We start from the raw sequence: 14155 nt of genomic DNA on the forward strand, positions 1-14155 counted from the left end.
CTCTCCCACTGACCCCAGCAGAGCCTCCCTTCTCTCCCACTGACCCCAGCAGGGCCTCCCTTCTCTCCCACTGACCCCAGCAGGGCCTCCCTTCTCTCCCACTGACCCCAGCAGAGCCTCCCTTCTCTCCCACTGACCCCAGCAGGGCCTCCCTTCTCTCCCACTGACCCCAGCAGGGCCTCCCTTCTCTCCCACTGACCCCAGCAGGGCCTCCCTTCTCTCCCACTGACCCCAGCAGAGCCTCTCTTCTCTCCCACTGACCCCAGCAGGGCCTCCCTTCTCTCCCACTGACCCCAGCAGGGCCTCCCTTCTCTCCCACTGACCCCAGCAGAGCCTCCCTTCTCTCCCACTGACCCCAGCAGAGCCTCCCTTCTCTCCCACTGACCCCAGCAGAGCCTCCCTTCTCTCCCACTGACCCCAGCAGGGCCTCCCTTCTCTCCCACTGACCCCAGCAGAGCCTCTCTTCTCTCCCACTGACCCCAGCAGAGCCTCTCTTCTCTCCCACTGACCCCAGCAGAGCCTCCCTTCTCTCCCACTGACCCCAGCAGAGCCTCCCTTCTCTCCCACTGACCCCAGCAGGGCCTCCCTTCTCTCCCACTGACCCCAGCAGGGCCTCCCTTCTCTCCCACTGACCCCAGCAGAGCCTCCCTTCTCTCCCACTGACCCCAGCAGGGCCTCCCTTCTCTCCCACTGACCCCAGCAGGGCCTCCCTTCTCTCCCACTGACCCCAGCAGGGCCTCCCTTCTCTCCCACTGACCCCAGCAGAGCCTCCCTTCTCTCCCACTGACCCCAGCAGAGCCTCCCTTCTCTCCCACTGACCCCAGCAGGGCCTCCCTTCTCTCCCACTGACCCCAGCAGGGCCTCCCTTCTCTCCCACTGACCCCAGCAGAGCCTCCCTTCTCTCCCACTGACCCCAGCAGGGCCTCCCTTCTCTCCCACTGACCCCAGCAGAGCCTCCCTTCTCTCCCACTGACCCCAGCAGGGCCTCCCTTCTCTCCCACTGACCCCAGCAGAGCCTCCCTTCTCTCCCACTGACCCCAGCAGAGCCTCCCTTCTCTCCCACTGACCCCAGCAGAGCCTCCCTTCTCTCCCACTGACCCCAGCAGGGCCTCCCTTCTCTCCCACTGACCCCAGCAGGGCCTCCCTTCTCTCCCACTGACCCCAGCAGAGCCTCCCTTCTCTCCCACTGACCCCAGCAGAGCCTCCCTTCTCTCCCACTGACCCCAGCAGAGCCTCTCTTCTCTCCCACTGACCCCAGCAGAGCCTCTCTTCTCTCCCACTGACCCCAGCAGAGCCTCCCTTCTCTCCCACTGACCCCAGCAGAGCCTCCCTTCTCTCCCACTGACCCCAGCAGAGCCTCTCTTCTCTCCCACTGACCCCAGCAGAGCCTCCCTTCTCTCCCACTGACCCCAGCAGAGCCTCCCTTCTCTCCCACTGACCCCAGCAGAGCCTTCCTTCTCTCCCACTGACCCCAGCAGAGCCTCCCTTCTCTCCCACTGACCCCAGCAGAGCCTCCCTTCTCTCCCACTGACCCCAGCAGGGCCTTCCTTCTCTCCCACTGACCCCAGCAGGGCCGCGGACCACAGCTTGCTCGTGTCCTCTGACCTGCTGCTCTCACATTAAGGCCATCAAATGATTTTACTGTCAACAAGATCATGAATCTGATGTTTGACAGTTTAAAATATACATTAATACAATTAATATAATATAATGATATAACAATACACAATACAATGATACATAATATGATATGATTTATAATAATAATAATATGTCCACAGAGAGAGACAGGTTATGGACTGATCGAGACACGCACGCGCGCGCACGCACACGCACACACGGTTGCTATCACACACACACACAGGCGCGCGCACCCTCACGCGCTCCCCTCGTCTATATTTGGGAGCGCTCGCGCAGAGACAGACAGTCGGTGACGGAGCTGCTGGATGTTTCTGACCGACAACAAACAGGTAAGATCCGCTCTGCTGAGCGCGTGCGACCACACGTATCACCTGTAATAACCGGAAGTCCTGATGTAGAATATAATATCAACGTTATGACACGCTTCATACGTTAAATAACGTCCAAGACAAACCTCCACAGGGTTATCGGACTATTCTAAGAATGTGGCTTAAAATAATGTAACAATAAGAACATATTAAAGATGTGTGTGCGATGTTTTGATGTCCAGCGACACTGAGTGACGTTTGTGTTAAATATACACATTAATATCGAGATATCAGAGGAATACTACCAGCTACTGTCGGGGTTAAATCAGCAGGGTTTTAGCGGGACTCTGGTGCGACTCTCCCCGGCTGCGGTCGACCTTGTCCGCGGGAGGGGGGAGCCGGCGCTGTGTCACGCCGGGCTGTGGTGCCTCGCAGCGGGGCAGAGGAGCTCCGACGTCCCCCCCCCCCCTCTCCCTCCGTGTTATGTTTAAATATATAAAAACACACCGTGTTTATTCTGCGGACTGGAGAAATATTCAGATATTTATTCACTAAATGTGAAGTTATGTAAGAGCTGCTGGGAGGAGAGCACACCGGAGAGGAGAGGAGAAGAGGATGGAGAGGAGGAGAGGAGAGGAGGAGAGGAGGAGAGGAGAGGAGGAGAGGAGGAGAGGAGAGGAGGAGAGGAGAGGAGGAGAGGAGAGGAGGATGGAGAGGAGGAGAGGAGAGGAGGAGAGGAGGAGAGGAGAGGAGGAGAGGATGGAGAGGAGAGGAGGAGAGGAGGAGAGGAGGAGAGGAGAGGAGGAGAGGATGGAGAGGAGAGGAGGAGAGGAGGAGAGGATGGAGAGGAGGAGAGGAGAGGAGAGGAGGAGAGGAGGATGGAGAGGAGGAGAGGAGAGGAGGAGAGGAGGAGAGGAGAGGAGGAGAGGATGGAGAGGAGAGGAGGAGAGGAGGAGAGGAGAGGAGGAGAGGAGGAGAGGAGAGGAGGAGAGGATGGAGAGGAGAGGAGGAGAGGAGGAGAGGAGGAGAGGAGGAGAGGATGGAGAGGAGGAGAGGAGAGGAGAGGAGGAGAGGAGAGGAGGAGAGGAGGAGAGGATGGAGAGGAGGAGAGGAGAGGAGGAGAGGAGAGGAGGATGCAGGATGGAGGAGAGGAGGAGAGGAGGAGAGGAGAGGAGGATGCAGGATGGAAGAGAGGAGGAGAGGATGGAGAGGAGAGGAGGAGAGGAGAGGAGGAGAGGAGAGGAGGAGAGGATGGAGAGGAGAGGAGGAGAGGAGGAGAGGAGGAGAGGAGAGGATGGAGAGGAGGAGAGGATGGAGAGGAGGAGAGGAGAGGAGAGGAGGAGAGGAGAGGAGGAGAGGAGGAGAGGAGGAGAGGATGGAGAGGAGGATGCAGGATGGAGGAGAGGAGGAGAGGATGGAGAGGAGAGGAGGATGCAGGATGGAGGAGAGGAGGATGCAGGATGGAGGAGAGGAGGATGCAGGATGGAGGAGAGGAGGATGCAGGATGGAGGAGAGGAGGATGCAGGATGGATGGAGGATTAAGAAGGAGAGGATAGTTTTATGTAACGCCCCCCCCATCCAGCATCGAACATCTGCCGGTCGGCCTCCTCTCTCATCTGTTGTCTTTGTGGTACATGAACACAAAGTACACTTACTCGAGTACGAGTACAATTTTAAAGTAGGTCAGTATTTTTACATTTGCATGCAGCTTTATACTCCTCCAATACATCTCATAGAGAAATGTTGTACTTTTACTGCATTTATCTGGTACTCTGATGTGCTGACATGATGTGATGTAGTACTACTTCTACTGTAGTACTTCTACTGTAGTAATACTACTGTAGTACTACTTCTGATGTAGAACAACATCAACAACAACCATAATGATAATAATAATAATCCACTATGACGAATACTTTCACTTTTGATACTCAAAGTACATTTGACTGATGAAACTTGTGTCACCTTTTGAATTCAGGACTTAAAGTGATGAAGTTCTTGTTGATGGTGTTTAGTTTGATGGGGTGAGAGATGATGACGTCACGTGACCTGCCGTCACGTGACCTGCCGTCACGTGACCTGCCGTCACGTGACCTGCCGTCACGTGACCTGCCGTCACGTGACCTGCCGTCACGTGACCTGCCGTCACGTGACCTGCCGTCACGTGACCTGCCGTCACGTGACCTGCCGTCACGTGACCTGCCGTCACGTGACCTGCCGTCACGTGACCTGCCGTCACGTGACCTGCCGTCACGTGACCTGCCGTCACGTGACCTGCCGTCACGTGACCTGCCGTCACGTGACGTCAGTGTGTGGTATTAGTACTTCTACAGTAACATAGTATTTCTAGTGTGTGGTATTAGTACTTTTACAGTAACGTAGTATTTCTAGTGTGTGGTATTAGTACTTTTACAGTAACGTAGTATTTCTAGTGTGTGGTATTAGTACTTTTACAGTAACGTAGTATTTCTAGTGTGTGGTATTAGTACTTTTACAGTAACGTAGTATTTCTAGTGTGTGGTATTAGTACTTTTACAGTAACATAGAATTTCTAGTGTGTGGTATTAGTACTTTTACAGTAACGTAGTATTTCTAGTGTGTGGTATTAGTACTTTTACAGTAACGTAGTATTTATCGTGTGTGGTATTAGTACTTTTACAGTAACGTAGTATTTATCGTGTGTGGTATTAGTACTTTTACAGTAACGTAGTATTTCTAGTGTGTGGTATTAGTACTTTTACAGTAACGTAGTATTTCTAGTGTGTGGTATTAGTACTTTTACAGTAACGTAGTATTTCTAGTGTGTGGTATTAGTACTTTTACAGTAACGTAGTATTTCTAGTGTGTGGTATTAGTACTTCTACAGTAACATAGTATTTCTAGTGTGTGGTATTAGTACTTTTACAGTAACATAGAATTTCTAGTGTGTGGTATTAGTACTTTTACAGTAACGTAGTATTTCTAGTGTGTGGTATTAGTACTTCTACAGTAACATAGTATTTCTACTGTGGTATTAGTACTTTTACAGTAACGTAGTATTTCTAGTGTGTGGTATTAGTACTTTTACAGTAACGTAGTATTTCTAGTGTGTGGTATTAGTACTTTTACAGTAACGTAGTATTTATCGTGTGTGGTATTAGTACTTTTACAGTAACATAGTATTTCTAGTGTGTGGTATTAGTACTTTTACAGTAACATAGTATTTCTAGTGTGTGGTATTAGTACTTTTACAGTAACATAGTATTTCTAGTGTGTGGTATTAGTACTTTTACAGTAACGTAGTATTTATCGTGTGTGGTATTAGTACTTTTACAGTAACGTAGTATTTCTAGTGTGTGGTATTAGTACTTTTACAGTAACATAGTATTTCTAGTGTGTGGTATTAGTACTTTTACAGTAACATAGTATTTCTAGTGTGTGGTATTAGTACTTTTACAGTAACGTAGTATTTATCGTGTGTGGTATTAGTACTTTTACAGTAACGTAGGATTTCTAGTGTGTGGTATTAGTACTTTTACAGTAACATAGTATTTCTACTGTGGTATTAGTACTTTTACAGTAACGTAGTATTTCTAGTGTGTGGTATTAGTACTTTTACAGTAACGTAGTATTTCTAGTGTGTGGTATTTGTACTTTTACAGTGACGTAGTATTTCTAGTGTGTGGTATTCGTCGTCCTGTTGGACGTGTGGTGGTCAGCTGGCTCTCTGATTGGTCCGTTACCTGAACAGGTGATGATGTCGTTGTTGTTGATAGAATGAGTGTTTCTCTTTCAGAACATTCGTGTTAGTTTCTCCGACGGTCCCTGAAGGCCTCAGCAGCGCAGTGTGGGCTCTGTTCTCTATTTGTGGACTCGTGACTCATCTTCACTCAGTTACACAATAGAACTCTCTCTGAGACTCCACTGCAGCAACACAATAGAACTCTGAGTCTCTACTGCAGCAACACAATAGAACTCTGAGTCTCTACTGCAGCAACACAATAGAACTCTGAGTCTCTACTGCAGCAACACAATAGAACTCTGAGTCTCTACTGCAGCAACACAATAGAACTCTGAGACTCTACTGCAGCAACACAATAGAACTCTGAGACTCTACTGCAGCAACACAATAGAACTCTGAGTCTCTACTGCAGCAACACAATAGAACTCTGAGACTCTACTGCAGCAACACAATAGAACTCTGAGTCTCTACTGCAGCAACACAATAGAACTCTGAGTCTCTACTGCAGCAACACAATAGAACTCTGAGTCTCTACTGCAGCAACACAATAGAACTCTGAGTCTCTACTGCAGCAACACAATATAACTCTGAGTCTCTACTGCAGCAACACAATAGAACTCTGAGTCTCTACTGCAGCAACACAATAGAACTCTGAGTCTCTACTGCAGCAACACAATAGAACTCTGAGTCTCTACTGCAGCAACACAATAGAACTCTGAGTCTCTACTGCAGCAACACAATAGAACTCTGAGTCTCTACTGCAGCAACACAATATAACTCTGAGTCTCTACTGCAGCAACACAATAGAACTCTGAGTCTCTACTGCAGCAACACAATAGAATTCGGAGTCTCTACTGCAGCAACACAATAGAACTCTGAGTCTCTACTGCAGCAACACAATAGAACTCTGAGACTCTACTGCAGCAACTCAATATAACTCTGAGTCTCTACTGCAGCAACTCAATAGAACTCTGAGTCTCTACTGCAGCAACACAATAGAACTCTGAGACTCCACTGCAGCAACACAATATAACTCTGAGTCTCTACTGCAGCAACTCAATATAACTCTGAGTCTCTACTGCAGCAAAACAATAGAACTCTGAGTCTCTACTGCAGCAACACAATAGAACTCTGAGACTCCACTGCAGCAACACAATATAACTCTGAGTCTCTACTGCAGCAACACAATAGAACTCTGAGACTCTACTGCAGCAACACAATAGAACTCTGAGTCTCTACTGCAGCAACTCAATAGAACTCTGAGACTCTACTGCAGCAACACAATAGAACTCTGAGACTCTACTGCAGCAACACAATAGAACTCTGAGTCTCTACTGCAGCAACTCAATAGAACTCTGAGACTCTACTGCAGCAACACAATAGAACTCTGAGACTCTACTGCAGCAACACAATAGAACTCTGAGTCTCTACTGCAGCAACACAATAGAACTCTGAGACTCTACTGCAGCAACACAATAGAACTCTGAGACTCTACTGCAGCAACTCAATAGAACTCTGAGTCTCTACTGCAGCAACACAATAGAACTCTGAGACTCTACTGCAGCAACACAATAGAACTCTGAGACTCTACTGCAGCAACTCAATAGAACTCTGAGACTCTACTGCAGCAACACAATAGAACTCTGAGACTCTACTGCAGCAACTCAATAGAACTCTGAGTCTCTACTGCAGCAACACAATAGAACTGTCTCTGAGACTCGACTGCAGCAACACAATAGAACTCTGAGACTCTACTGCAGCAACACAATAGAACTCTGAGACTCTACTGCAGCAACACAATAGAACTCTCTCTGAGACTCGACTGCAGCAACACAATAGAACTCTCTCTGAGACTCTACTGCAGCAACACAATAGAACTCTCTCTGAGACTCGACTGCAGCAACACAATAGAACTCTCTCTGAGACTCTACTGCAGCAACACAATAGAACTCTCTCTGAGACTCTACTGCAGCAACACGAGCAGCTGGTTGATGGTTTGAATCCTCAGTTTAACCAAAAGTTACCGTTACATAACGCCTCATTTGCATATTTAAACATAACATTTACATGAAACTTGTACTTATAACAATCCTCGTAACGTGAGTGATGACCTGGTGAAGTTTCATGTTGATATCTGTGAGTTACATTTACATATTAAAATGAGGAAATCTCGTTTTATTGGAAGTAAAACGATCCGACAAAGTGAAAGTCAGACGTACGGTCGCTCTGAGGGCCTGGAACCACCAGTTAGGACCCTCTTCTGAAGGGGACCAGAGTCAGACCTTCAGCTGGTTTCAGACCAGAATCCAGACGGAGGCCTCGGCTCTTATCTCTGAGAGCAGCAGGGGGCCGGGGGGGGCAGGAATGAGGCCACAGCACAGGGTGTGTGTGTGTGTGTGTGTGTGTGTCTGTCAGTGTGTGTGTGTGTCTCTGTGTGTGTGTCTGTTATCTGTCCTCACAGAGATGTGACCACACCCAGCCTGTGGTCATCAAGGTAACGGCTGCTGTCATTGGCCGAAAGACGACATCACAACGTCTTTAAGAAGTTTGGTGACATTCTCATTGACTCCTTTCCTTCCCTACCTCCTATTTTCTTTCCTAGCTGCCTACTTTATTTTCCTCTTCCTTTTCTGACCTCCTTCTTTCCTTCCCCAACCCCTCCTTTGCTGTCCTAATTTCTCCTTTATACTTCCTCTTTCCTTCCTTCCACTTCTCACCTTTCCTACTTCCTCCCTTCCTTCTTAACTTTGTTTCTTTCCTACATCCTTTTCTTCCATACTCCCTTCTTTCCTTCCCTGCCTCCTTGTGTCTCACTCGGTGCAGCTGTGAGTCTGGATCACACCTGATGACTCAGCTGACACAGATCACATGACTGAGACTAAGGCGTTTCCGTGGTAACAGGACTGTCATCATGTTCAGATATCAGAGCGGAGACACACACACACGAGTGTGTGTGTGTCTGTGTGTGTGTCTGTGAGTGTGTGTGTGTGTGTGTGTGTGTGTGTGTCTCTGTGTGTGTGTGTGTGTGTGTGTGTCTGTGAGTGTGTGTGTGTGTGTGTGTGTGTGTGTGTGTCTCTGTGTGTGTGTGTGTGTGTGTGTGTGTGTGTCTGTGAGTGTGTGTGAGTGTGTGTGTGTGTGTGTGTGTGTGTGTGTGTGTGTGTGTCTGTGAGTGTGTGTGAGTGTGTGTGTGTGTGTGTGTGTGTGTGTGAGTGTGTGTGTGTGTGTGTGTGTGTGTGTGTGTGTGTGTGAGTGTGTGTGTGTCATAAAGCTGAATGTCTGCTCGTTCTCAGGACCTGGTTGTGTTTTCTGTAGAGATGCAGTGACCGTTACTAACGACCTCCTCAGTGATATCAACCACATCATTTACGTTTCCGACACAAAGAGAGAAGAAGAAAGTCGAACAGTTAACGTCCTTCTGCTGGATTCACTGGTGGAATGTGACAAAGTACTTTTACTCGAGTACACAGTCAAGGTACTTGTACTTCACTTCACTGAGGATGAAGTGTTCCTTTGTGTTGATGATGAATGTTTGTGATAAACTGAAGGATGAAGTGTTCCTTTATGTGTTGATGATGAATGTTTGTGATAAACTGAAGGATGAAGTGTTCCTTTTTGTGTTGATGATGAATGTTTGTGATAAACTGAAGGATGAAGTGTTCCTTTATGTGTTGATGATGAATGTTTGTGATAAACTGAAGGATGAAGTGTTCCTTTTTGTGTTGATGATGAATGTTTGTGATAAACTGAAGGATGAAGTGTTCCTTTGTGTGTTGATCTTGAATGTTTGTGATAAACTGAAGGATGAAGTGTTCCTTCATGTGTTGATGAATGTTTGTGATAAACTGAAGGATGAAGTGTTCCTTTGTGTGTTGATCTTGAATGTTTGTGATAAACTGAAGGATGAAGTGTTCCTTTATGTGTTGATGATGAATGTTTGTGGCGGCTGGCTAGTTAGCTAGCTATCTTGTCTATCTCCAGAGCTGGCTAGTTAGCTAGCTATCTTGTCTATCTCCAGAGCTGGCTAGTTAGCTAGCTAGTCTTTAGAGCTCCTGCCTGCTCTCCTCTTGGCAAAGTAGTCTCTCAGCGGCGAGAAGTGAGGTATCATTGTCGCTGGCCACCAGCCTGCTGTTTGGCTCTATTTTGGTGTAACGTTAGCATGACAGCATAATGGAATTAGCAAGGTAGCTAGCTAACTAGCTAGCCACTTAATGCGAAGAAATTAACAACTTATGCTCCATCAAACTTTGTTCAGATCATTTTCTGTCACCAGTGTTGCATGAAAGCTTGACAGAATTAGCAAGCCTTCTGCTAGTTAGCATGCTAATTCCACGATGCTTTAATGCTGCAGTGGTAACAGGAAAACAGTAGGCTGGTGTCAAGCTGGAAAGACATATAAAGACAAATTGAGGGTGTATAAACCTTTGGATGCTGTCCTGCATTCAAGTCAGTCAAAAAAGAGAGAGTTAAAACATCAAAATAATGCTCATCATTTAGCCTCGTAGCCGTTTAAACTATAAGCAACGCTTCGTTGGTATCGTAGCTCACCAGAGCCTCAAATCAGTTTATCATCTCAAATGTGTGTGATGTCGATTCTGGTATCAACAACACAACAATCTGACATTTTTTAAAGAGTTAAAAAAACATCCACAGCAGTAAAATGCAACGTACACATTAATGCAGCAGTAATATCAGAAACATCAGATATGAGAGTAAAACATTTCACTGATCAACCAATACTTTTACATTTATGTACTGTTACTTCAGTCATGCAGGACTTTAACACGTAGTGGAGTATTTTCACAGCGTGGTAGCTATTAGTACTTTTACTGAGTACTTCTTCCACCTCTGTTTTGTGTTGTACTGATGAATTAGTGCTGTTGAAATAAATTGTACTACAGATAGTTTTACTCCTCTCAGTCAGTTTTACTGGTTACGTATAGTATTTTATTGTGACTTAAATGTAGTCCTGCGTGAAATCTCTAAAACAAATCTCAGCGGCAGGACGAGCTTAAGTTTGATTTATCCTCCCAGACGGGGCAGCCGGGTGGAGTTTACCTGAGACTGTGACCCCTGCAGTGTGTGTGTGTGTGTGTGTGTGTGTGTGTGTGTGTGTTGGTGGTCTGATGGTGGGAGGTCTATTTTAGTGCAGCATCTCTCTTTGTCTCTCCAGCTGACAGCTGATTGGACGGCTGGGTGTGGTAACCTAGCAACCCTTCAGATATCTCCCAGCATGCCGCTGAGTTATGTCCCGTCCCAGCGACTCACATATCTGCAGATCGAGAGTCTGAACAAACTGTTCAAGTATTTAAAGACGTCTGTCACGTGTGATGAGATGATGGAGAAGAATAATCATTGTTATTATTATTAATGTGTTCATATATATTTACACCTGAGGTCTGATAATCACCTGAACTTCTTCATTTTTTACAACAGATTCATTTGAGTTTTTGTTCTTCATTGTTTGATATTTGTGTTTATTATTTTTTTATATTTTTTATTGTTTTATTTATCTCTTTATTTATTTATTTATTTTTTAATTTTTATCCTCACTTATCATCGTAAGTCACTCCATAAACCGGACAGAAACTAATCTTTAGTGTAAAGAAGTGTGTGATGAAGAAAACGTGGCTGACTTCACTTCCTGTTGGTGGGAAACGTCCTTAGAGCAGCGTTCAGGTCTCTCTTTGTCAGATTTCATCTTCACATCAAACTCATCGTCGCTTAGCAACAGGGAATACATAATAAACAGAAACCGTGAATCTATAAATAGATGCAGAGCAAACAGGAGGACTGTTCAGCTGTCAGCTTCTCCTTCTGGGGTCTTACAGGTTTAGCACTTTATTGTGAAGGATGAGGAGGCTGCTTCCTGTCTCCTGAGAGTCACAGATCAACATCTGGTGTCACTAAATGAAAGAGAAGACAAACATCTGTACGGTTAATATTTATAGATATTATAGAGTGATAGTATAGATCTATAAATAACTCTGTAAGAGGACACGTGTGTCCCTTTAACTCTTAATCATCAGCTTTATATTATTTACGCTTTAAGTCTGAGAATGTGTTTTGTGTTTTAAGCAGTAAAAGTCTGAGATGTAGTAGCAGTAGAGAGTAAAAGTACTTTAAATGTGTACAGTAGTAGTACTTGAGTACATGAAACTTATAGCTGAGCAGCAGCTTCATCTGAGGAACTGATACCAGAGTATTGATCAGAGTATTGATCAGCAGGAGACATTAGACAGTAACTGATCTGTCTCTGGGGACAGATGGGGACAGATGGAGACAGACGGGGACATGTCTGTCCTCTGGAATCTAAACCTGATGCTGTATATTTATTGTTTAAATAACTTTATTTATGTTTCAGGTGTTGATCACCGAGCAGAGAAGAAAAACAGAAACAGACATGATCCCTTGTTCTCCCTGAGGTATGAACACACACACACACACACACACACACACACACACACACACACAAGCGTAGGTGTGTGTGTGTGTGTGTGTGCTGGACAAAGCTCTGGGCTCTGGAATAATCTCTTTGTGTCCGTCGGTCACATCAGACAACAGAACTGAACACCAGCATTAGCAGAGCCATATGTAGATGAGTTGAGTCGACGGTCTGAATCCTCTGGAGCAGTTTTAATAATAATAATAATAATACATTTTATTTATATTGCGCTTTTCATGACACTCAAAGACACTTTACATTAAAATCATCATATATAAAAACAATACACTGAAAACAAAGTACACAACAATAGTCACGCGTTAAAGCAGTTTTGAACAGGTGAGTGTGAGTTGAACGTGGAAAGGTCAGTGCAGTCTCGCATGTGTTTGGGGAGAGTTCCAGAGGGAGGGGCAGATATGGAGAAGGCTCTGTTGATGTGATTGGTCCTGAGCGGAGGAGACAGGAGGCATCAGAGGAGCTGATGGAGTGTGGTGGTGAAGCAGGTCGGTGAGGGAGGAGGGGGTCTGACTGTGGAGGGCTTTGTGAGTGAGGAGAAGGACTTTGTATTCCATCCGTTGTGGGACGGGGAGCCAGCCATGTTTTTTCAGTGGAAAAAGGCAGTTCTGGTGATTTGGTTGACGAGGGGTTCAAAGGAGAGGTTGCTGTCCAACATGACTCCGAGGTTGCGGATGTGTGGGAGGAGACAGAGTGGAGTTGTCGATGGTGAGGCAGAAGTTGTGACAGGTTTTAGTGAGGGATTTGGGACCGATGATGATCATGTCAGATTTATCACAGTTCAGTTTGAGGAAGTTGGTTTGCATCCATGATGTAATGTCAGTGAGGCAGCTGGTGAGAGTGGAGTGAGTAGCAGTGGTGATGGCTTTTGTGGAGATGTAGAGCTGGACATCATCGGCGTAGCAGTGAAAGTGAAGTCCATGTTGACGGATGATGTTACCAAGAGGGAGCAAGGAGAGGATGAACAGAAGAGGACCGAGCACCGAACCCTGGGGGACGCCTTGAGACAGAGGAGCAGTGGAGGAGGTGCAGTTGCTGATGAACTGTTGTCTGTTTGTGAGATATGATTTAATCCAGGAGAGAGCAGTGCTGCTGATGTTGAGGGAGGATTCGAGGCGGGAGAGAAGGATGTTGTGGTTGATGGTGTCAAAAGCTGCGGTGAGGTCTGAGAGGATGAGAATGTTGAGGTGACCAGCGTCTGAGGAGAGGAGGAGGTCGTTGGTGACTTTGAGGGCTGTTTCAGTGCTGTGCTGTGAGCGGAAACCAGATCGAAACGGCTCGAACAGGTCGTTGGAGATGACGTGGAGAGATGGAACAGGCGGGGGAGGTGTTCAGGGTGCTGTAGATGGTGTCAATTTTTGTTTGGAAAAATGAAAGAAAAGAGCTGCATTTGTTGACTGTGAAGGATGTGGAGGCGTTGTCCTTGGGTTTGAGAAGCTGGTTTATTGTAGAGAACAGAGCCTTTGGGTTAGAGCAGCCAGAGCGTATGAGGTGTGAGTAGCAGGTGGACCGGGCTGAGATGAGAGCGTCTTTGTGCTGTTGAAGGTAGTCGGAGAGGGCCTGGAGATGGACTGTTGAACCGGTTTTTCCCTTCTGCTTCCATAATGCTAAGCTAGGCTAAACAACACTCTGAAATGAAACTGATATCTTAAACTCTACACATTGTTCAACAAATATACAGTAAATAAATGAACAATTCTTCTGACACGTAAACTAAATGTATGAATAACGAGCAGAGTGTAAATAAATGTGGCTGTAATTTGACTGAACCCTGTGTACAAACGGCTCTGGTCCATATAGCTTCTGCAGCAGATTTCTGTTTCCAGCTGACTCATACACACTCACACACACACACACACACTCACACACACACACACACACCTACACACACACACACACACACACACACACACACACACACCTACACGTACACACACACACACACACTCTCACACACACACACACACAGACACACACAGACACACACACACACAGACACACACACACAGACACACACACACACACACA

At 46.4% G+C, this 14155-nt stretch overlaps 1 protein-coding gene across 1 annotated transcript in view; it reads left to right on the forward strand.

Annotated features, from left to right (window-relative positions):
• Window positions 1-1940: 1940 nt before the first annotated feature.
• The window catches only part of LOC306778969 (dematin-like), a gene marked incomplete at its 3' end in the record, with an annotated part of 35010 nt that continues 22795 nt past the window's right edge, over window positions 1941-14155 (forward strand). The window contains exons 1-2 of the mRNA XM_079270708.1: window positions 1941-1970; window positions 12032-12092. The remainder of the gene's footprint in view (window positions 1971-12031; window positions 12093-14155) is intronic.

This window comes from Melanostigma gelatinosum, assembly GCF_949748355.1.
Source record: "Melanostigma gelatinosum genome assembly, chromosome: 6".
In the NCBI taxonomy this organism is placed as follows: domain Eukaryota; kingdom Metazoa; phylum Chordata; class Actinopteri; order Perciformes; family Zoarcidae; genus Melanostigma; species Melanostigma gelatinosum.